The 25,718-nt window shown below is 31.3% G+C and overlaps 1 protein-coding gene across 2 annotated transcripts in view; it reads left to right on the forward strand.

The window, feature by feature from the left end:
* The first annotated feature begins 1,570 nt into the window (after positions 1-1,570).
* The window catches only part of LOC111716809 (neurocalcin homolog), a 55,542-nt gene continuing 31,394 nt past the window's right edge, over positions 1,571-25,718 (forward strand). The window contains exons 1-2 of one of the 2 annotated variants that reach the window (XM_023492300.1): positions 1,571-1,631; positions 16,775-16,825. The gene's annotated coding sequence lies outside the window, so the exon portion shown is untranslated. Of the gene's footprint in view, positions 1,632-16,774; positions 16,826-23,399; positions 23,425-25,718 lie in introns of those variants that run through there. The other variant, XM_023492308.1, reaches the window with a different exon arrangement.

Genomic DNA, 25,718 nt, shown 5'->3' on the forward strand with positions numbered 1-25,718 from the left:
AGATGATGAAAGGTTGGAGGAGATGATGAGAGGTTGGTGGAGATGATAAGAGGTTGGTGGAGATGATAAAAGGTTGGTGGAGATGATAAGAGGTTGGTGGAGATAATGAGAGGTGGCGAAGACGATAGATAAAATATTGGAGGAGAGGATGAAAGGTCGGAGGATAGGATGAAAGGTTGGAGGAAATTACAAAAGGTTTGAGGAGATAATGAAAATTGGAGGAGATGATAAAAGGTTGGAGGAAATTACAAAAGGTTTGAGGAGATGATGAAAAATTGGAGGAGATGATGAAAGGTTGGAGAAGATGATGAAAGGTTGGAGGAGAGGATGAAAGGTTGGAGGAGATTATGAAAGGTTGGAGAAGAGAATGAAAGGTTGGAAAAGGTGTGATGCCAGGGGTTTAAAGAGACAAACCAAAATTGGAGAGGGAATATTGTAACAAATACACTAATAACTATTAACTAATATCTTTATAACCTGTTGTCTGCTAATATATGCTTTATCTGATTTTGACCCATCGGCCAGTAAATATTCTTCCTGTATTATTAGACCCAAATATATCAGACACCAAATACATCGAATACGATTATACGAATTTCCCCTTAATCTGCGTCCTTATTATTTCCCCTTAATCTGCGTCCTTATTATTTCCCCTTAATCTGCGTCCTTATTATTTCCCCTTAATCTGCGTCCTCCTTAATTCCCCTTAATCTGCGTCCTCCTTAATTCCCCTTAATCTGCAATGGTTGGAAATGATCATTAACCCGAATGGGATAGATTCAGAGAGATTAAAGTCTAGAATCGTCTGTAGATAAAGAGTATTTTTGAGGTTGAGCATCATGCATCTGTTTCTCTCCTTTCATAAAAAGGGTAATTTCCTTCCTGTTATTTATGTGCAGTATCGCTGATACTAAAGGATATATGTACTATGTAGATATATAATAAAACAATAACTAACTAGAAATAGCAAAAAAAGGTTTTTTAAGTTTTATCTTTTTTTTAGCTGACATAAGCCTTTTTAATTTTTTCATATTACTTATATATATAACTTTTAATGGGGAAATTGAACACATGACTTATTTATGTCTTTGTTGATCATGTCAATCCAGATCCTCGCTGTCTAATCTCTTCTATTTAGTATTCTATTTTATGTCAGGGTAACAGTATTAAGCAATTTACCTAGCTTTGATAAACTCAGGTTATCTTGTATCATTTTGGTTTTATAATTGTCTGAAAATAATAAACTTAATAAAATCAAATGTGTTATAACTTCAGTAAACTAAATTACACCATTCTGGATATTCCTGAACATCTTCAGGAATATCCAGGAACATTGTCCATATAAACTGTTTCGTGGAGTTAAGGTTCTGGATCCAGACAGAAATTTATCTTCAGAATATAAATCTGTAAAGTGTTAATTATTTGATATCTCCCGTAAAGTTCAGTACACTTTAAAACTGGTTTCTATTTATAAACATCATTTGTCATTGCATAGTACGAACCCCGGTAATTTCAAGCCGTTCCTTATAGTTTTACTATCCGATATGACTAAATGGTTAAAATGTCAGAATGGTTGGTTTGATTTGATTTGATAGACCGGAATTTCATCAGATATTGTAGAGATACTTGAGGTATGATCTAAGGTTTATTGTATTGGGGTTTGTTGAGATCAAGAAGGGTTACTAGTTCTATATGCTCCTACCATTCATCATCTTCCTGCTTTCATGGGGACGGGCCTAAGGGGGAACTGAGCGATTGATTCCTTCTCTATTTCTTATATCATTTACACAGCCTATATTGAATTGGGATTTATTTTAACCTTTATATATTCATATCACTTCTCGTATATTTTATGATTTTATAGTATTGTAATAGTTTTTATATATTTATAGAATAAACGCAGAGTATAGAATTCTGTCTTTTCTGTTGTATTCTACTCTACTAAGATGAGCTCAACGTAGTTCTATTGTTTGAATGATCGGATAGTAGTATCCCTAAGGTTTCTCGATTATAGTCGTCCAGGGTGACAAAACATATACAATGGATCAAAACTAATTTTTAACCCATTATAAACATGTTGAACCAAAACTGAAAACATTCTCAGAGCCTAAAAATGGTTTTTGTCAACGAAATAAATTGCGAAACAGACGGAGAGAAGAATAAAGGAGAGTTAAGTTGAGAGGGGGAATAATTAATAATTATTTTATTAATTTATTATCAATCTATGTACTTATAGTAAACATACATATTGAAACTTAATTGTTTTAAATGTATGCATGGCATTCTTCTATCGAGAGATTATTTCAAACTAAAACCACAGTTAATAAAATATGAACTATATTAAAGTTTATATATTTCATGTTTAGAGCGTTTAAACATCAAAGGAGGGAATATTTAGAATTTGATTTAAATAATAAAATGTTTAACCTAAAATTCCAGGCTTTGCTATGTTAAATATTGATGCCAGGGGAATAGTATAATATGATAATTTTGCGTCATTAGGGAAAAGTACCTCCCCTATTAACAGTATGAATGTCATTCGATTCCCCTATCAAAATAAATAAAAGAGTTTTTCCAAAATTAATAACATCAGGGAAAAAGTAAATAAAGAAATTTAAAGAAACGTATGAATGCAAGCCACAAAAGTCATTTTACGTGTAAAAAAAATACACCAACGTTTTTTCTTTTTCAAATTCTTATTCTAACTTAATAGATATATTTATTTTTACCTTTATAATTAGTTAACTGAACAAATCACTTGTATCATACAGTGAATCCCAGATATATGAATACATAGCAAGAGTTTTTATGATGTCGTATTACATATTTAAGATCAAATGCCGCGGAAAAATGAGTTTAATATAGCCCTGAAATATGAATGCAATTGAAATATTAATATTAAACTCATTTTTTCCGCGGCATTTGATCTTAAATATGTAATACGACATTATAAAAACTCTTGCTATGTAATCATATATCTGGGATTCACATTCTTTTTTCAGTTCGTGCATAGTTGTTAGAATAACAACAAAGACGATATTTTTAAGCATGAATAATTACGTTGTATTTTTTCTCTTTTTTTTCTTTGGTGTCTTTATCTAGAGTGTTATCTTTTTTGGTAGGGAATGTGTTTTTTGCATAGTAGTTTACGATAGATTTTGCATATTGCAAAATATTTAAAAATCTTAAATTACGGAATGGTAAAAAATACTTTTATTTAATAGATTTTATCTAACATAAATTAGTTATGAGAGAAACTTGGCTTAAAGGTGCATATTCTTGCCCTTGTCGGGGGGGGNGATGATTAGCTCTGAGATTCATATCTCTCCTCCTCTTTTCGAATCATTTTTATCCTTCAAAGTCTCAACCCGAAAACATGGGGTTCTTTCAAAGTTGGGAAAGGGAGTGTGCGCAAATTTTTAAAAATCTTGCTTTTGTGTCATGTTTTATACCTTTTGTTACTCTCTTGAAGTGCTACGAGGAATTGTAAACCCCTGTTCTAATGAAAGATGGGAATTGTATGGTGTGATGAGCTTGTGTTGTGTTTGATATATGTATTACTATTGTATACTGTATATTGTTATATTACTGGAGAATGTTTAATGAATTCTCTTTATAATTCAAATTAATTAAACCATAAACCGGGCTGCAGAATGCCAGATGGGCAAGGCAGGGATGTAAACATGGAGGGGGGGGGGGTCTCAAATAAAAGAGACTGTATGTTGTGAATGCCCTACTCCATAAGGGTTTCCCAAACCTGTATCTAACCAGGTACAACTCAGTTTCACTTTACTATCAATGTCAAAACCCGGACACGTTCTCGTTAACTATCAATGTCAAACCAATGGGCACGATCTCGTCAGCTATCGATGTCAACCAGACACTAGCTCGTAAACTATCAATGCCAAAACAATGGTCACAATCTTATCAGCTATCGGTGTCAACACGGACACTAGCTGGTAAACTATCAATGCCAAACAATCGGCACGATCTTATTAGCTATCTATGTCAACCGGACACTAGCTTGTAAACTATCAATGCCAAACCAATGGGCACGATCTCGTCAGCTATCGATGTCAACCGGACACTAGCTTGTAAACTATCAATTTCAAACCAATAGGCACGATCCTCAACTTGCTTGTTAAAACAAGGAACAATTACTCTATCTCAGTAATCAACGTGGAGTCTCTATATCAACTAATGTGTATTTAAACTTTAAACATAGAAGAACAACAATTTCTTCCATATTATTAAAAAGATAAAGTTTTCAAGGGTCCTGTTGTAAATCAGGCATTGTCATCTTAGCATGGAGGATCATTTGAAATCACACTGACATGTAATTAATACATCAATCCCCATATTTGTTAACCTGAACATATCTTGATAGATTACGTACATTGTCTGTAAATCTAAATGCGTTGTAAAAGGAAAGGGGGGGGGACATTTCCTAAGATTTTACCGACTGTTAAAACCAGTTAATTTTAAAATTTATCAGTAATATGTCATAAATCCATTATTTTTATTTTAAATCTATTTCTATTAGTCTCACAACAATCTTAAACAACGCTTTTATAGTCCAGCGAGTGAAATTACTTGGGGGGGGGGGGGGGGAATATTCCACAGTTACATTAAGGGGTTCAACCAAAATAAAAAATTGTTTCAGGAAAATTCCGCATTTTTCGCAAAAATGTTTTGTTTAGCATAAAATTCCGCGAAAAAAACACTGAATTTGCTGAGCAGAGATTTGCGAGAGAAAAAATTCCGCAAAATTCTTCACCATTTTTTGCCTCTTTTCGCAAAATTCATTTAGTTATAAAGAAAATTCACATTTTTTCTTTCGTTGGAAACCTTAGTTACATTTTCCATCAATTAGCAAACATTGGTTCATTAAGATTTTACAAGGAGACATGAGACTAGAATGGAGAGGGCATCATAAGAAATCTGTAAAATTTGGAAACCAAATTTTTAAATTCCTCAACAATCCCTTTAAATTGATAAACTATTCACCAAATTTTTAAATTCCTCTGCAGTCCCTTTAAGTTGATAAACTATTAACCAAATTTTTAAATTCCTCAACAATCCCTTTAAATTGATAAACTATTCACCAAATTTTTAAATTCCTCAACAATCCCTTTAAATTGATAAATTATTCACCAAAATTATAAATTCCTCAACAATCCCTTTAAATTGATAAATTATTCACCAAATTTTTAAATTCCCCAACAATCTTTTTAAATTGATAAACTAGTCACCAAAATTATAAATTCCTCAACAATCCCTTAAATTAATAAATTATTCACCAAATTTTTAAATTCCTCAACAATCCCTTTAAATTAATAAACTATTCACCAAATTTTTAAATTCCTAACCAATCCGTTTAAATTGATAAATTATTCACCAAAATTATAAATTCCTCAACAATCCCTTAAATTAATAAATTATTCACCAAATTTTTAAATTCCTCAACAATCCTTTTAAATTGATAAACTATTCACCAAATTTTTAAATTCCTCAACAATCCCTTTAGATTGGTAAACTATTCACAAAATTTTTTAATTCCTCACCAATCCCTTTAAATTGATAAACTTTTCACCAAATTTTCAAATTCCTCAACAATTCCTTTAAATTGATGAACTATTAACCAAATTTTTAAATTCCTCACCAATCCCTTTAAATTGATAAACTATTCACCAAACTTTTTAATTCCTCAACAATCCCTTTAAATTGATAAACTATTTACCAAAGTTTTAAATTCCTCACCAATCCATTTAAATTGATAAACTATTCACCAAGTTTTTAAATTTTTTAACAATCCCTTTAAATTGATAAACTATTCACCAAATTTTTAAATTCCTCAACAATCCCTTTAAAATGATAAACTATCCAACCCGCTAAATCCTTGACTTTTCTACAGTTCTGAATCTGAAGAGGTTTCTTTGTTAAAAGTTTTGACGGAAGATAAAGAATCACAAAAGAATTAATTATATGATTCAAATATTGCATACAGGGGTGTATACTGTATATTTAATTGAAAACTTGTTCCACCCCCCCCCCCCTTTAAAACTCATGTTTGTACCCAGATTTTAAACATGTTTGCATGGTGCGCAATTTATTTTAGAGTTTTATTTGCTCAATTTTGGGAAATAATGGATTTTTAGAGGAGAAGTTTCCAGGTAAAAAATATTAGAGTTAAGTTTTTATTTTTTTAGTCCCCAAAACCAGTGCTTAAGATCCGGATCCATTGGATCCGCAAGATTTTGGCTACCTGTAACCGCAAAAATATGCGGATCCACAGATCCCCGGATCCAAGGGGCAAAAACCAAAAAAACTCTCAATACCCAAATATGAACTATTGAAAAAAGAGAGCTTATAAAAATTTCTTAATGGTTCATCAAGTTTAAGCATAAAAATAAGCAAAAAAAAATATAAAAAAAAGGAAATTCTGTTTTGATAAAAAAAATTCAGTAAATCTTTAAGATCCGGCTCCTTTCTTTTCCAGTGCGGATCCAGGATCCGGAAATGCATCAAAATTAAATGGATTCTAAGCATTGCCCAAAACAATTTCATCAACTTAAATATTTCCCAAATCAACTATTTGCCAAATTAGCTATTTCCAAAAAAATCGGCTAATTTTCAAATTCAACTATATCATTTTTCTTAGATCAACTATTTAACTCCTTAATCAACTATTTCTCAAATTAACTTTTCCAAATTAACTATTTCACAAATCAATTATTTCCATGAATTAACTGCCTCCCAGAAAAAACTTTTTCCCTAATTAACTAATTCCCAAATCAACTACTTCTAAATCAACTACTTCTAAATCATCTACTTCTAAATCAACTACTTCTAAATCAACTACTTCTAAATCAACTACTTCCCAAATCAACTAAAGCCCTTGCTACAAGTGAGTCATGGCCTCATTGCATGTCCAAGCCGCAGCATCTTTGGTTATAAAGGGTGGAAAGTCTTACTTGGGAAAATGTTCTTTTTGGGGATAATCCTCTTTTTTGGTTTAATTATTAGAATTGGCTCTCAGTGGTGTAAACTGTACAGTGATTGGAGGTTGCCAAAACACGTATGTCTTTTATCCCCCCCCCTCATAACCTTAACCCTACCCTCTCTTCCCAAACCCCCCCTCTTCGTTGGCACACTTTTCAACCTAGATATATTTATGTGGAAGAAAAAAATGAAAAATGGTGTCCACAAAAAAGGGATATATATGTCTATTCAATAGCTGAACATTTTGTCGGTCAGGATTCAAGAGGTTATTTAAAGCTGGAAATGTTATTGTTCACAAATAATAAATTTAGAATAAATAATTTATTTAGAATAAATAATTTATTTAGAATAAATCTTAGAATTTGACATTCATTAGTATCAATCTTATTTCCTCTGCTGAGAAAATTATGAAAACTGTTTCAGTAAAAAATTTCACAAAAAATTGATTTTTAATATCTTTCAATCAATTATGGACTGTGAATTAACGTTAGTTTTTTTCAACATGTACATGGACAAAATTAGATAAATCTATTTTCATTTACAAAACTTTGCCCAGTCTTATAACCACCCTGATATAAATTGGAGTTTAAGCACGCCTGAGTTTTGTCCAATAGATTTATTTGATAGCAACCATAGGTGAATGGGGGCTTATATCTCATTAAAACTCCTGACTTTTTTATATAGATTATTGTCATCAAAACTTTTGCAAAAATTTTGCATTAAAGATTCATTCTTCATAATACCTCATTTTTTAACCAATAAAAAAAGTTCGTAGAAAATAGATGCCCTTGTAAGGATCAGGGTTTAAAGAATTTAACAGCGAACAGTTAAGACCGCATTCTCACACACCTATAAACATTGTTGAACACGTATCCTAGTTACAAATAGAATAAACATTATTGAACACTTCATGTTTGGCCGCCTTTCAACATCCAAACCGCAGTATTTGCATTTAAAAGCACTGTAAGCTGTAAGCTGTAAGCTGTAAGCTGTAAGCTGTAAGCTGTAAGCTGTAAGCTGTAAGCTGTAAGCTGTAAGCTGTAAGCTGTAAGCTTAATTTTAAGTGACCCTCCATGCAAAGATGGCAATGCCCGATTTACAACGGTACCCTTGAAACCTTAATCTTATCAAAAATGTGGAAGATACCGTTGTTTTCCTGACTTAAATAGTGTGTAATTCTGATAATATCTCCATTGCTTCTTAAAAGCAAGAAATACGCAAGTCATTTTTGCAGATAAACCAAAAATGAAAATAAAAAGTTTAAAGAAACAAAAACATGGATATCTCATTCATACTTGATAAAACAAAGCTTTAAAGGGTACTATTGTAAATCGGGCATTGCCATCTTTGCAAGGAGGGTTGTTTGAAATTACGATTACAGTCCCTTAAGCAAAAATACATGTACCCTGCCAATCACCAAATGTGATATATATTTGCTTTACAAATCAAATCGAAAGTAATTGATTTAAATTTTGTGTACGTCATACCTAGTTTCATCATTAAAGCTATCATTTTTACTACAAACAGGGATTGGAATTCATAATTCTAATTTGCATAATTTAGAATAGCGCTGGGCACGTTAGAACTTTTTAAAGTGAGTTTTTTAAAGTAATTTAATTGTTACTTTTAGTATTTAAATAATAATGAATGTGATTTCCTTAATGAATATTTTCTATTATCCAAGATTTTCATTTTACCATAATATCTACAGTGAAACCCTTAATAAGGAATACATCGAAAGAATTCATCAAATATCGTATTCTTTACTTTCTGATAATGGAATGTTGCAGATATTTACTTTTTTAATTAAATGATTATATGGAACTCTTTAAAACTGTTCCCGCATATTCATGGCTATTTATTTATTTTCGCAAATACTTAAATTTACATAATATAGTATAAAACCCATTGAAAAATTGTCAAGACGACATTTGATAAATTCTTCCGATGTATTCGTTATTAAGGGTTTCACTGTATTAAAAAGAAAATGAATTTAAATTCTGAACAACACAAAAAATGTTGGGTTTTAACAATGGTAGATTCCACACAATGTTCAACGCTATATATTCTCAAAGAAAATTTCATAAATCATTTGATATTTATTCAAAACCGAATTGAACTGTAAAAGTCCTGAAGAAAAATGATGATATTGTTAAAATGATGATATTGTAAAATTCTTGAATATATCATAGTTTAGATGAAAAAGTTGTTTAAAACTGCTGCAGTAAGTTTATAATAATTTAAGAAATGCCCTTTAGAGGTATCTGAAAATACCCCCAACTGAAAATGCCACGTCAGCAGTACAATACAAAAAGAGAGAGAGAAAGCTCAGACCAGGGCTAGTACAGAAATCGTCGTCCTCATGCAGTTTAACCCCTGGGTCCAGTAAAAGCGCATAAACAAACAAAATTGATAAATATTCTTATATCATGTACAAAAATAAATGTTAATATATGTGCTCAATTTTATTTGTTGGTTTGATAATCAGGTAAAATTGAAACTCTGAGGTTTAAATAAGCTTTCTTCAATATCCATTGTCTGTTTTTTGTCAATTTATTAAAGGTAAAAAGAGTTTATATAACTTTCACAGAAAGTACAAAGTTCATAAAAAATGTTTTGTTATTCCATAAAGTTTTCTTTTTATTATAAATTTTTATTTCCTTCTCTCATGATTGAAAAAAAATGTATTAGAAGAATACACTTAGCTAGCAGAGTTGAGAAAACACTCAAAATATATATCTCAGACTAATTTGGAATGTTGCAAATAAACAAGTTAGGAATTTGAGGAAAACTATAAAAGTAAGAAACACTTTGTAAGAAAAACACACTAATTAGACATGTGAGAAAGCTTATGGGATTTGTATTAAGACAACATTGCTGTAACTGTAGCAGAAATGTTTAAGCGACCCTCTCTGCAAAGATCAATGCTCGATTCACAACGGTACCATTGAAACCTTAATTCAGAAAATTTATCCACCACTTTCGCACAAAACCTGCAATTGAAATTAAACAAAAACTTGGATATCTAATTCATACTAGATCAGTCAAAGCTTTTAAGGGTACCGTTGTAAATCGGGCATTGCCATCTTTGCAAGGAGGGTCATTTAAAATAACGCTTACAGTCCCTTTAAGGTTAATTACCTTTCTACAATGAACCAGTAATATTATATTCTAGCTAATGTATCATTCATTTTTTCCAGTTTTATCAAGTTACCTAAATCCCTAGCTTTTTCCAGATCTTTTTTATTTTGTTCGTTCATCGTTTGTGAACGACCCATTTTTCTCTCAATCGTTCAAAAAGAAATTATTTTGTTCGTGCTCAAAATGATCGTTCATTTTCCATCTATTTTGTTCGTTTTCTCACTCAATGATCCTTCTGTAAAATCATTTGTTCAATAAAAACATCCGTTCAGTAAAAAAAACTATCGTTTTTTCAAAAAGAAGAAAATCGTTCGTTCATTTAAAAACTATCGTTTTTTAAAAAGTTTTTCCAAACATCGTTCTGTTAGTAAAAAAAAAATTTTCGTTCACATTTTGTTCGTTCAAAAAAGACTATGCCCATTTCGAGCTGGGATTGCTCAATTATAATCAAACATGATTCTCCTAACCTTTGAATATGTACATTGCAATATGCTTTACACTATTGAACTAGAAGTCTTTTCCTCAATATCTGGAGTGTCAAATTGAAATTTCAACTGTGCGACCAACTAAATACTTGATCCATGAGATACAGTTTACTTTTATGTTGCGATGCAAGGCTATAGAGAAGAAGAAAATTTGAGTTTGTGACTTAATTCCTCCGTTGGATCCTTACGTAATTTGGCTTGAAGTTACCATTCAGACAGTGCTAAATGCCTGAAAATGGCCTGAATACACAAATGACGATTTTTCAGATTTAGGCCAAATAAAATGTTACTTAATTTCAAATATGTTAGGTGAAATATAAAGAAAAAGGAAACAGAACAGACCTTCTAGAAGTCCCCTGTTCTCCAGGGTACTTGTACACTTTTGTCTTGATGCCAGTAGGAACAGGGCTGAAGCATTATTAATTGAAAAAAATTTTTGCTAAATTTATCAAAGAAGTATTGGTTTAAAAGTGTTAATTAAAGAATATTGTGGTTTATTTAAGAAGTTAATGTGGGGGATAATATTCAATAATAATCAACAGTGATCAATAATAATCAATGATTATCAATAATTATCCTGAATATATTTGTGCCTGTGCTAACATAGATCTGTTATAATCCAATGTCTGTTTTTATTGTTCAAGTCCCAGACTCCGGACTAGAAGAGGAGTAGAGGCCGGGGTTGAGGACGGATCATTTACCTGGACCAGTAAACCTCCAGTACTGTCAAACCCTTCTAGCAAACCTCTACCACAATCTTCAGCATCTGTGACTGTGCACAACCTTGTTTACTTTTTCAAATTGTACTGCATAATGTATAGTGTACTTACTGTAACTTTTCTATTAAAAATTCATTAAGATTAATATTATTTTTATTTTCAAAAATTATTCTAAAAGCTTAAATAATTCTATATTTTCTATTTTATATTTCTGGCCTGACCATCTATATGCGATCAAGTATACCCTGTCAAAGATTTATAGCCCAGGGTTTAGTCTTTAAAGGATAGATCTTCATTGGACAACATACATAAATATATGTAGGGACTATACTTTATTCCAGGATTATTATTATTATTCTAATAATACTAATCTTTAAGCATGCATTTATAGATTTATCCTGAAAATCAGGCTCTACTTTAGATATTCTAGCATGAAATAAAATAAAATTACTAAAAAATAGAAATAGCTCAGAAGATCGTTTATCTTTTCTAAAACACTAATTCATATATATAATATTTCCGGACCGCAGACGAACTTTATACAAAAATTAAGAGTCCGCTGTTTATTAGAGATTAAGAGCTTGATTCCCGAAAATTGTTAGTTCGAGAAAATCAAGTCAGAAGCTTCAAAACGTATTCTTTTATTCTACAAACTTTTAATACAATTTCTCTTCTGGCAGACATAGGAGAGTTTTTTCCTATCATGCAAGCTTTTCCATTTTGATTAATATTTGCATATAAAGCAGATAAATGTGCAATCTTGATGCAAAAAATGCAGCTTTAAACATATAAAGTTTTCATTCTGTAAGAAGATATGACAAGTACAATCTGGGAAGGAGTTTTTAAAATATTGGAAAATAGTTTTAATGTTTAATGTATCTTCTCTTAGGTTTAAATGGAAACTGAAAACAGGAAATGAGATTTTATTTTGCAAAATCATATTTTTGTCTCGTTTCCTTGTCTTTTTCAATTCTGCAGATTCCAACTAGGGATGGGCATCCAGCAGATTCCAACTAGGTATGGGGATCCAGCAGATTCCAACTAGGTATGGGGATCCAGCAGATTCCAACTAGGGATAGGCATCCAGCAGATTCCAGCTAGGGATGGGCATCCAGCAGATATAACTAGGGATTGGCACCAGCAGATTCCAATTAGGGATGGGGATCCAGCAGATTCCAACTAGGGATGGGCATTCAGCAGATTCCAATTAGGGATGGGCACCAGCAGATTCCAACTAGGGATGGGCATTCAGCAGATTCCAACTAGGGATGGGCATCCAGCAGATTCCAGCTAGGGATGGGCATCCAGCAGATTCCAACTAGGGATGGGCATCCAGCAGATTCCAACGAGGGATGGGCATCCAGCAGATTCCAACTAGGGATGGGCAACGTTTTTTGGTTTTAAAATTCACAATCTATTTAAAATCAAAACAAAAATCAATTTCAAAAATTGTTCAAAAGAAGTGATTTTTTTTGTGATATCTTTGGTTGAAAAAAGTAATTCTGAATTTTACTGGTTTGAAATGTTTCCAAACTTTTTTGGTCATTAAAAAAGAACCTTAATGAAAAAAAAATAATGAAGTTGCCTATTCCTAGCTCTAACCAATCTTCTCACCTTATCTAAGGTTGGGAAGGGGGGTGTATTAAATCTTTTAGAGAGGATGTAAAAAATACTTTGAAATCTAAATATTTATTGTCTTTTTAAATTGTACAAAATAGTTTACATGTGTTCGACATATTCGTTTACATTTTTTTAAGATTTGTGAAATAAATACAAAATAGTTTACATGTGTTCAAAATTCGTTTACATTTGTTTTTTTTGAGAGATCCATATAAGGGTTAAATACATACATTTCTTAAATTAGAAATTTGGACTTAAGGATACTTGGATCCTGCAAGACATATAAATTGAAGAGTGCAACATTGAAGTCGTAGAAAGTTAAATGCATATAATAAGTCATTGTCAATAAGAGGGTATGCGGATAGAATAGAAATTTTTAATATAAGAATCATCAGCATATAATTTGGGCGTATTGTGAAGAAAATCAATTTGCGCAAGCACTATACAATTTTCATGAAACAATGGTATAAAGTCAATGTAGTCTATATGGAAATTACTACGATTGTACTAACGGAGACCAATGAAAGATCTACGTTGGTATGGCATTACATTATTTAAGCTATGTCGTCTTGATGCTAATTAGCCAACGTAAAGATAGAAAACGATATGTTTAGGATACATACTGGCGAGGAACATAGATGGTTCCTTCCTGCATGTTCCTTTCTTTTTGTGATTTAGAATCTACACGACCGACGTGAAGATATCAGACACCAAAATTAAGAAGTGTTAAATGTGAAATAGCTTGTTGGAGAATCATTTAGTTTCAATTGGAAGAAAACACATTATAATTAAGAACTAGACTCACGTAGAACATTGATGGTTCTGCGCTACTGTCTAGGGCATTGAAAAGAGATTAGGGCTTAATCTCTTCATTTTTCTCGAATCATCAAGATATAGCAGATAGATATAGATAGAGCAGATATGGTGCTCGTTTATATTGTGCTACGAAATAGAGATATCGATGTAGCGTAGTTATCCCCTTTTCTTGAGCCATCTTGGTTTCTCGGCGGTGAGGTTTGTCGGTTCAGGAGGCGTTACAGTTTACTCAGACTGAATCAGTAAAAAAAGATCATTAGTTTATTATGAGAGAAGTTTCGGTGTAAGGTGGAAGATTCAGATTTTAAACCAGAGTCCTCATAATTAAAAGATGAATAATATTAATAAAGATTTAGTAATTAAGACAGTTTATTTTTAGGGACTCGATTTTACTGTGGGTTTTAATTACTTTAGTCTTTAATTAATCTTACGGACATAATTTTTTACAAAAGTGACGTTTAGTTTTTTGCTTGCAGTAGCAGGGTTTTATATCCGAAATATTAAATTAAAGAATAAGGATGAAAAGAAAATCTTTAAACTTAGACAACTGACATTGTATACTCAAAGTTTGAATTTTGTTAGAATTGTATTCAAATAGCATGCACATTAGTTTTGGTGCAATAGGGTTTCAACCTTAACAATCCAAATTGATCCGTGTGCACGCTCCTGCTCTCTGTATATAAAAGGTTAAAAATTCATTGATAATGAATGATAATTCTTCTCGGGGACTTATGGAAATATATTTTTTTACCGTTATTTTCTGCTGAGTGGTGAAGCTATAGGAAAAAATACATTTTTGAAAGTTAGTTTCGCCTTAAAATTTTGTCAATACCAATTATAATCCTTAATAGCTTTTTTGCTATTATTACTGTTGCAAAGTTTCAATTCGAAATGGAAAATATTTCTATTTGTATTTTTCCTTTGAACTCCAGTTAATTGTATTTTTTATTTGTTAGTTTGGATTGGATGTAAAGTATAAAATTTATTTACTTCGGAAGGAAAGTAGGAAATAATGTGAAAATTAAATAAAGTTAATTAAATCTATATCAGCTGCTTTCTTTAAAATGGAATAGGAATACTATTTCTTTTTGGTTGTTTGAGTTTCGTTTGTATTCCAAATAAGATATATGTTTAATATTTTTTATTTACTTTTTTATTTGAAAAGTTTACTTGAGTTTAATGTTAATGATTAATCTGTACAAAACGTTAAAGAACTAACAAGGAAGAAATATTATTATCAGTAGTGCCATGTATCTTCTACATATTTCGGTATAATCTAGATTTACTTGTATGAAGAACTACAAGAAATTCTCCTTCAAATAATTTGAGCATATCCGAAATTCACAATAATCGATTCTGTTTAAGAAATGTCTGATGGCTTTCTGTTATACATACTGCTTTGTTGGCAGCGTGAGAAACCTAATTTTTCAACAAATTTTAGCGGCAACAATTTTGCACAATTTTTTTTCCGCTTAGTGTGCGAAAACAACAAGAAGGGAATTATATTTGCCACAAACTAATTTATTTTATCCCGTTGTCGTAACCTTTGATAATACAGACTATAAATTCTTTTAGATCAAGAAGTGTATATTTGAAATATCAACGGTTTACACCATCAGGTTGCAAAGATGTAGGGATTAGAAAATTACCTAAATTCAAATCAATAGAATAAAGCTCTTCTCGCTTATTGATATATATTGTTATATATCAATATATATTGTTATATTTATATTTTTTTTTATGTTCCAAAATCGAAATAATTTCTCAAAATTTGATTTTTTTTAAATTTCACGGGCAACGCCGGGCTATTAAACAATAAAATGCAATTATTTTCCAATGGCAATGCAGTTAGTTAGGAGTGTCTGAAAACATCTTTTCTTTTAGTTTTGTGGTTTTTGCTTCCATATAAGTTAGATGTTACGGAAATGCCATGAAGTTTTATGAAAAATCAAAACCAAACTGAAATATCAAACTTTGAGATATTCTAAAGAATATATTTCTTAATAAAATCTAGAAAACTAGAAAAAATATGGTAAATTTACACAACTTTTATGTTTAGAGGAACTCTAATCGATTAACACTCTGAAAACATTTATCTGATTAATGATGTGGTAGATATTGTCGTTTTTCTAGGTTTCAAATATTAAGTCCCATTAAGTACCTGCAGTACAGATATGCGCGAGTCACTTTTGTAGTGAAACCACAATTGAAAAAATTCAGTAATCAAAATTATAAACATTGATATCTAAATCGGGAATTGTTTTTGTATGGAGGAGGGGTACTTTAAATAACGCTTACAGTCCCTTTAATCGAAGCAAATTGTTCAAAATGTTCAAATTCCAAGAGGATGACATTCTCGTTAACAAAGACTTCAGTTTTTCGTAAAGTACTAGACTAATTATCATTTAATCCCCCCGCTCCAGCCTACTGGGCCCTTCATGATGAAAGGGGCTTTGTTTAATTGCTGATCTCTGGTTGAAATGTTTATTTTTGTTTGTTTTGTTTTTACCCCGCCGACTACTGGTCTATCCTTGTTCATGTTTTGATTACCCCTTGATCGTTATCCAATTTTCTATAGGCTCATTTAGGACTGATTGCAGACCTGTCCCGTATAGTGTGTATCTTGAAATAGATTAATTTAATTCAAAAAAGAAACTGAATACTTGATTTACAGGGGGGCATGTCTGATTCACAACAGTACGCTTTAAACCTCTGTCTTATTAAGAATGAATGAGATATCCGTGTTTTTGTTAGACAAAATTTGATTATTTTAGGTTGTAGTTTCTGTACAGAAGGGACTTACGAATTTATGTAGAAGAGACATTAAACGGCGATATCTTTCTTATTATTGCTTAGATGAAGGTTTAAAGGTTGCCATTTTGAATCTGAAATATCCCTGTTCAAATAGTTGGTCAGATGAAATTCTAGCACAGTCCCTTTAGATTTAAAATTCCCACCATCTTCCCCGCCTTCAATTTATTGTTGTTTCAGATCTAATTGCCGGAGGAAAGGAGCCGAACACAGACTGTTTACCTTCATAAGGTAAGCTATTTTAATGGTTAAATAAGCTATTTTAATGGTTAAACAAGCTATTTTAATGGTTAAACAAGCTATTTTGATGGTTAAACAAGCTATTTTAATGGTTAAATAAGCTATTTTAATGGTTAAATAAGCTATTTCAGGGAGATTAAATAGCTAGTTAAAGGGAAATTAAATAAGCTATTTCAAGGAGATTAAATAGCTAGTAATAGGGAGATTAAATAAGCTAGTTATAGGTAGATTAAATAAGCTAGTTACAGGGAGATTAAATAAGCTAGTTATAGGTAGATTAAATAAGCTAGTTATCAAGGAGATTAAATAGCTAGTAATAGGGAGATTAAATAAGCTAGTTATAGGTAGATTAAATAAGCTAGTTACAGGGAGATTAAATAAGCTAGTTATAGGTAGATTAAATAAGCTAGTTACAGGGAGATTAAATAAGCTATCTACAGAGATTAAATAAGCCATCTACAGAGATTTAAAAACTATCTACAGGGAGATTAAATAAGCCATCTACGGAGAGATTAAATAAACTATCTACAGAGAGATTAAATAAACTATCTACAAGGAGATTAAATAAGCTATCTACAGGGAGATTAAATAAGCTATCTACAGGTAGATTAAATAAGCCATCTACAGAGGGATTAAATAAATTATCTACAGAGAGATTAAATAAGCTATCTACAAGGAGATTAAATAAGCTTTCTACAAGGAGATTAAATAAGCTATCTACAGGGAGATTAAATAAGCTATCTACAGGTAGATTAAATGAGCCATCTACAGAGAGATTAAATAAACTATCTACAGAGAGATTAAATAAGCTATCTACAAGGAGATTAAATAAGCTTTCTACAAGGACATTAAATAAGCTATCTACAGGGAGATTAATGAACTATCTACAGGGAGATTAATAAGCTTTCTTCAAGGAGATTACAACAAAAGATAAATTTGTCAAACTTCATGGGACTGAAATTTTTAATTCATATGATCAAAATTTAATATATTCCGCACCTAATTTAATTTTTCTAATCTTTGAAGAAAAAAATAAATAGTAATCTTTAGTATGTGAAAGCTATTTTATTAGTCACTGTATAACTCATATCTATATATATATATATACTTGTATCGAATGTCTGTTTTTTTATCCAATAAACGTCAAAACATCTGAACTGTTTCAGGTTCATGGACCGTCCAAATTGGAATTTTCCACTGGAAAAAAATCAACATTTTTTTATTTTGAAAGAGCGAAAATTTAAAAGAAATCCGCAAAAACTTTAAAATGATTAAAAATGACGACTTTTAGAGCAACAATTGGCAGCTAAAATTTTTTTAAGAAAAGCTTGTTCTATAAACATAGTATTTAATTAAAGTCTTGTGTGTTATTTAACTCACTTTGTTTATGAAATAAAAGATTGCTTAAAGCAGCTAGTGTTGAAATAAGCATAGGTCTAGTCAGATTTGAGGCCTAAACTTTTGGATTGTGAATCCTGAGCTGAGATTTTAATAGTTTTAACTCAAGATAAACCCGGTCTTAGTGTCTATTTACGCCAAAGGGAAGTCCAAGCCAAGACTCGAGTTGGATTTAGTAAAACCAAATCGAGTTGATTTCACAACTCATAGAGACTTGTGTCTCGACCTTAACTTTCGTAAATACTATCATATTTTTACATTTAAAATCTTGGGGAGTATCTGTAGTGTTCGAATTTGCTAGATTTATAAGATAAACACACTTTAAAAATAATGCAAACAAATATGTAAAGTTTGGGTTTTCGAAATTTACACTGAGCCAATTCAGATCTATCAGCTGATTTGCAGACAGAGCTCTCTCATTGGTCAAATCAGAACCAATTAGAATCATTGGGACTAATTGTAGACCCAAGGAAAGACCTGGGCGTAAGGAAGGCTCAAGTCTAGGATAGATTTTAGGCTTTATTTTTAAAATCCTAGCTCTGGAAACAAGCAGTGATCTATGCAGGCAGGAGCAGACTAAAGGGGGGCCTGGGCCCACAGGCCCCACCCTGTGCTCCTGTGCCCACAATGAAATTTTTGATATGAAATAAAACATCAAGGGCCGGATCCACAACGAAACTCGAATTAAATAAATGACGTGAAATACCCGTTAAAAGAGTTTTCTCTCATCTTACTATTTATACTAATAGAAAGTGTGAGAACTGGAGTTTGCAGATAGAAACTAGGAGAAAAAAAAGTTTACAGATAGAAAGTAGGAGAGCTAGAGTTTACAGATAGAAAGTAGGAGAACTAAAGTTTACAGATAGAAAGTAGGAGAACTGGAGTTTACAGATAGAAAGTGCGAGAACTGGATTTTAAAGATAGAAAGTAGGAGAACTGGAGTTTACAGATAGAAAGTAGGAGAACTGGAGTTTAAAGTTTACAGATAGAAAGTGTGAGAACTAGAGTTTACAGATAGAAAGTAGAACTAAAGTTTACAGATAGAAAGTGTGAAAACTAGAGTTTGTTTGAAGAGATTTAAAAGAATTTCTATATGAAAATGCAACTATTCATGAAATTTCATTTTAAACAACGTCAAACTTTTTATAACGTTTTTTCCAAAAACCCCGACATTTCAAAAGCAATTAAATAGGCGTTACTTTTAATATAAAATCAATTAAAACATGACATTAAATGTTTTAAACCTTGAGAACATACAGCATGCAACTACAAGATTGGATTTGAAACTTTGAAAGCTTATAATATTAAATTAAAATAAGTTAAAGCTCATCTGTTACTGTTAAGTTTTTAATTTAATTTCTGTTAACCAATTGATGGTTTTTACAGTTTTACTGCTTAACGATGTTTTGATCTATATAATGTGCTAACGAGATGAAGAAATGTATGTTTTGTAACTAAAAAAGTTATCGTTAACAATTTGTACTTTTATTAAATTCTTTAAAAATATTTTCCTTGTCATTGGGTATTGTTGATAAGTAATGTTCATAACATGAAATTAACCCTTATTTTTAATTGCTAGCACATCGTAACAATAGGTCTCTTAATGATACTTAATCCTGACATATGAAATCAAATAGGTCTATTGATGATACTTAATCCTGACATATGAAATCAAATTGGTCTATTTTATGTTACTCAATCCTGAAAAATTAAATCAAATAGGTCTATAAATGATACTTAATCCTGACATATGAAATCAAATAGGTCTATTGATGATACTTAATCCTGACATATGAAATCAAATAGGTCTATTGATGATACTTAATCCTGACATATGAAATCAAATAGGTCTATTGATGATACTTATTCCTGACATATGAAATCAAATAGGTCTATTAATGATACTTAATCCTGACATCTGAAATCAAATAGGTCTATTAATGATACTTAATCCTGAAATATGAAATCAAATAGGTCCAATGGTGATACTTAATCCTGACATATGAAATCAAATAGGTCTATTGATGATGCTAAACCTGAAAAATGAAATCAAATAGGTCTATTTTATGATACTTAATCCTGACAAATGGAATCAAATAGGTCTATTGATGATACTTAATCCTGACAAATGGAATCAAATAGGTCTATTGATGATACTTATTCCTGACATATGAAATCAAATAGGTCTCTTGATGATACTTAATCCTGACATATGAAATCAAATAGGTCTATTGATGATACTTAATCCTGACATATGAAATAAAATAGGTCTATTTATGATACTTAATCCTGACATATGAAATCAAATAGGTCTACTGATGATACTTAATCCTGACATATGAAATCAAATAGGTCTATTGATGATACTTAATCCTGACAAATGAAATCAAATAGGTCTATTGATGATACTTAATCCTGACAAATGAAATAAAATGTTTAATTTCAGGAACAAAATATTGAAATGAAATCTAATTCAAAAGAAAATCATGACTTAGTTAAACAAATCATCTGTGAATTTTATTATTAAAGTTTTAAAAATTCGTTCTTTGTTGAAGGTTTTCATGAATATATTTTTATCAATCTCAACAGCTGATAAGAATTAATTTCATAAAAAATAATGTTATTATTTAGTAAACTGTGCTTTTAAAAAGTTAAGAAATAAAATTCCTTCTTCGCAGAATATTTTTATAACACCCCCAAAAATTGTCTAGATATAATGTTTCTAAATGTAATACAAAAGTTAAAATCTGTTCTGTGCAAGTAATATAACATTTTTAATGGTAAAAGTTTCACATAATTGAATCCATTTTAACTTTGATAAAGTTTTGGCTCATATGTCATAAAGTAGTTCAAAACTTAGAACGATCCAACCCTTTATGAATTAATATTTTATCTAAAGAAATGCATTTTTATCTTGAAACTTATTTTGGATAATTTTTTAATATTTCTATAAAGTGGAGGGGGGTTGCTAAGCATATTCCCTTCACTATTCATCTGTTATTCCCTTGACAACCAACCTTGCCAGCAAACCAAGGAATATTCCAGAAATAAATACTTTCAACCATTTGGCAGCCATTTTCACAAATATTCTCCCGCCATTTTCTTTTATTTTTCGCGCCATTTTATTGTTTACGTCATTTGTCCACATGGTTGCCATCTGGTTTTAGTATCTGAATGATTTGTTTGGAATTAAATTGATTAGTTTACGATCCCAGTTAAATGTTGCAACTTTCTGAATTTGTACGGACGCTAAGTTCTGCGGTATGAGTCGTTTTTAACAATTTTCTCCTTTTAGACGCAACATATAGAAGAAAGATTAGTAGCGATCAAAAGCGCTTATTTTTAATAATGATAATAATGTATATTTCAAACTAGTTTACAGGTTAAATGATAACAATATATGTACAAGTTATGGTCATGGAATAAATATTACATATTTACAATATATTTTTCGCCGTAAGTCTATACCCCCTTTCATTTTTCGCGAACACTCCCTTTACGATGAATGAATATGTATTTGGTCACTATTTAAACTAAATTTCTAACAAGCTGCTATTTTACATTTTTTAAGAGATTATTTTTATTTGAAGTAAATTCAACTAAAATTTATTGAAAGACGTTGCAAGCTGCTCCTTTAAAATGTTCGACCTCATTAAGTCCTCTAATGTATATTATTTGTAGCTTATCTATTGATTGGAACACTTGTAAGCAGGAGGGTAACTGTAGGAAATCATTTTTGACATTTGATTGGCAGGACAACTGGAATATGAATGAACTTTCAATATGCATTGATTTCTTCAAATATGCCTGCACTCGCTTTAGATAAGATAAAAATTGTAGTATTTATCCTTTAACAAATATTGTAGAATTTATTTGTAGGATATTGTAGTATTTATCCTTGTAGGATATTGTAGTATTTATCCTTTAACAAATATTGTACAATTTATTTGTAGGATATTGTAGTATTTATCCCTGTAGGATATTGTAGTATTTATTCCTGTAGGATACTGTAGTATGTATCCCTGTAGGATATTTTAGTATGTATCCCTGTAGGATATTGTAGTATATATCCCTGTAGGATATTGTAGTATGTATCCCTGTAGGATATTGTAGTATATATCCCTGTAGGATATTGTAGTATATATCCCTGTAGGATATTGTAGTATATATCCCTGTAGGATATTGTAGTGTATATCCCTGTAGGATATTGTAGTATTTATCCCTGTAGGATATTGAGAAGTACTATGATCACTATATTCTCCAATTGGCAAGAAGTCTCTAGCAAACTGTACCCTATACAAGGGAGGGGGATCAAAGGGTTGGGGGGGGGGGGGGGATGGTCGAGGTTTAAAGTAAAGGCGGAAATATTGCCACAAAAATACGTTTTTGTTTTGTTCAAACTTATTTTTAATTAATGAAAATATTCTTTTAATTTTATAACATTATTTTGGGGGTTGTCTACACACCCTTCCCCCCTTCGCCCAACGGAATGAGGGGGGGGGGGAGATTTATACAATACATGTATATTGTATTGTAAGAAAACAAAGTAGCATCAAGTCTTCATCTATGAGCAATATTATGATGGATTGAATCAGAGAACTTATTCTTAACTTTTCCAACAATAAAACTTCTCCGAGGACACTGATTTTCCTTATTATTCATCATTTCTTTGTAAATATCTAAATTGTATCTTTATTGAAAATAGTAAGGGGGGAGGGGAATACCCCTCAAGAATGTTCTTGATGTTATAGAATAAATATAAATAAATATAATAAAATTAATATGCAGGGTTACTCACAAGGGATGAGACTGTAAAGACGACCTGAAACTATTCAAATATGACGATCCCAAGGTTTAATTGAGTCTCCTGCATTGAACGTAGTCTTTTGATGGCTTATATAATGATTTGTCAAGGAAAGAAACTCTGTATCATAGATTTTATAATAACAATTGTTCCAGAACATTTCTAGTATCAAGACTGTAGCCTCCCCCCCCCCCCTCCCTCTATGTCAGGTGTATTTGTCTTTCTAAAGCAGAATGCACTTTATTTTTATGTTGAAATACTGTGTATACAGGATACAGGTTGGCCGGCCTGAATAAAGCTGCACGGGTCAAATATCTAGGTTTTAGACCGTCTCATACATTAGTTTCCTTCATTTAGAGTAGCAGGCCGGTCATAGATATTCATGCAGGTAGATACAGGTAGATATAGGTAGATACAGGTAAATATAGGTAGATACAGGTAGATACAGGTAGATACAGGTAGATACAGGTAGATACAGGTAGATACAGGTTGAAACAGGTTGAATCAGGTTGAATCAGGTTGATACAGGTAGATACAGGTAGATACAGATTGATATAGATAGAAACAGGTTGATACAGGTAGATACAGACAGGTGGATACAGGAAGATACAGGTTGATACAGGTTGTTACAGGTTGATACAGGTTGATACAGGTTGATACAGTTAGATTCAGGTTGATACAGGTTGATACAGGTTGATACAGGTTAATACAGGTAGATTCAGGTTGATACAGGTTGATACAGGTAGATACAGGTTGATATAGCTTGATACAGATTGATACAGGTTGATACAGGTTGAAACAGATTGAAACAGGTTGAAACAGGTTGATACAGATAGATAAAGGCAGATTATGGTTGATAGACAGAAAGAATTGTTAGTATTAGTTTAAAATTAACGGCAACTTGATACAAATAAAAAAATATATTGAAAGAATTGACTACGTATTTAGCGGTTTTCTAATCAATAAATTGACTTCTGTACCATGAATAACTATGCAGATATGTTTGTGAAATTTATGGGTATTCGAAAGCATTTAGTTTATTGATTTATTTTTAGTTCATTTTGTATCATGTTATAAGTATATCAGGCAATTTCGAGGATTCAATTTGCTAATGTTAGTTCTAATACTCACCACTGGTTAATGGAAAGTGGAAGGTATATAAACTCAAAACTCTGGGTCAGTTGAAGTATAGTACCGTCCTCTGAGCGCGACTGCTGTGTATTAGGACAGTATAAAGAAATAAAAAGGACATATTAGGAAGAAAGGTGGTGAACAAGTTGGTGAAAAGGTGGTGAAAAAATTGGTGAAAAAACTGGTGGAAAAGGTGGTAAAAAAGACGATTTAAGAAAGTTAGTGAATAAGAAGAATATATGATATGAGTGGTGAAGATTAGTAAATTTTGAAAATGAATTTCCGGCCGTAATTTCCTGTATTCGAATGAACATCTAAAGAAACCTGTACTCTTGTCAGCAGAAGCTTTAATTTTCTAACCGGCTCTAGATATTCACCTAAACTTTAGATTCTGATTTATACTTGATAAATTTTGATGAATTCTGCCTGAAATGAAAGAAAGCTTGAATTATAATAACCATCTTTCCCCTTACTACGACCAGGTGTAAAGATTTGGATGAAAAGTATGTTTGAAAAAGAAGATGTTAAAGGGAGTGACCGACTAGACATGTTAGTTGAGTTAAGGGTGCATTTTTGTAGAGAAATTTAATAGGATTCAGTTGAGACCTATAAGACGTTTTTATGGTATATGAAAAAACTGATTCTTGAAATGTATCCTCAAAAATTAATAATTCCAAAGATTGATTCTTGCTCTTATTCAGCTCAGCATTTATAATAGATCTTAAATTAATCCTAAAAAAAACTCTACAATACTGCACTCTTAGCTCAATCACCATGTATAGCCGGTCACTCCCTTAAAATTATTAGTGGTAGAGGCATAATTGCATGGAGTGTAACAATATTTCCATCCAATCAACTATTATCCAATTTGGTAATAAATGTTATTACAACATAAAACAATAATTTTCCTGTTTTCACTTTTATCAATCTTAAAGTCATTATTTACGAATTCCATTTTGCACCAGTGCTTTTGATCTATTTAATTTTGATGCGGATCCGGATCCTGGATCACCCCCCCCCCCAAAAAAAAAAAAAAATGTATCCGGATTCAAAACCGGGTCCGGAATTAGGTCCTTAACACTCCTCAAGATTTAGTAACTTTTTACTGAATAATTTTTTTATTTCTTTTTTTGTGTATGCCTTTGCTAAATCGTATTGAACCATTTTATTAGATACTAATAATGTTTTCATTAAACTTTTCATTAATGTTTTATTTTAATTTTTAAGACATTTAACATTTAAGATTTGTGTTTTTAGAGCAACAATTTTTTTACCAGGTTTTGTTTGATTTTTTCTCCTTGGATCTTAAACACCAATTTATTCAGAAATTGTGTCAAATTCTTAATAAGTAGGAGAATGAGTTTCAAATTTTTTAAGAAAAAAGATAAACAAATGACTTGCAAAATTAAAATTTTCTTAACAGAAAATAAATTTATCGAGAAAAATTGCAACGGATTAATTATAACGTATACGTATTCTGTGTTGCCCGTGGAAAAATAAAAATAATGAAAAAATATAAAAGGGGATGGTGGAGTTGGCACATTTGATGTA

This window comes from Eurytemora carolleeae, unplaced genomic scaffold, assembly GCF_000591075.1.
Source record: "Eurytemora carolleeae unplaced genomic scaffold, Eaff_2.0 scaffold1, whole genome shotgun sequence".
NCBI classification, from domain to species: Eukaryota; Metazoa; Arthropoda; class Copepoda; order Calanoida; family Temoridae; genus Eurytemora; species Eurytemora carolleeae.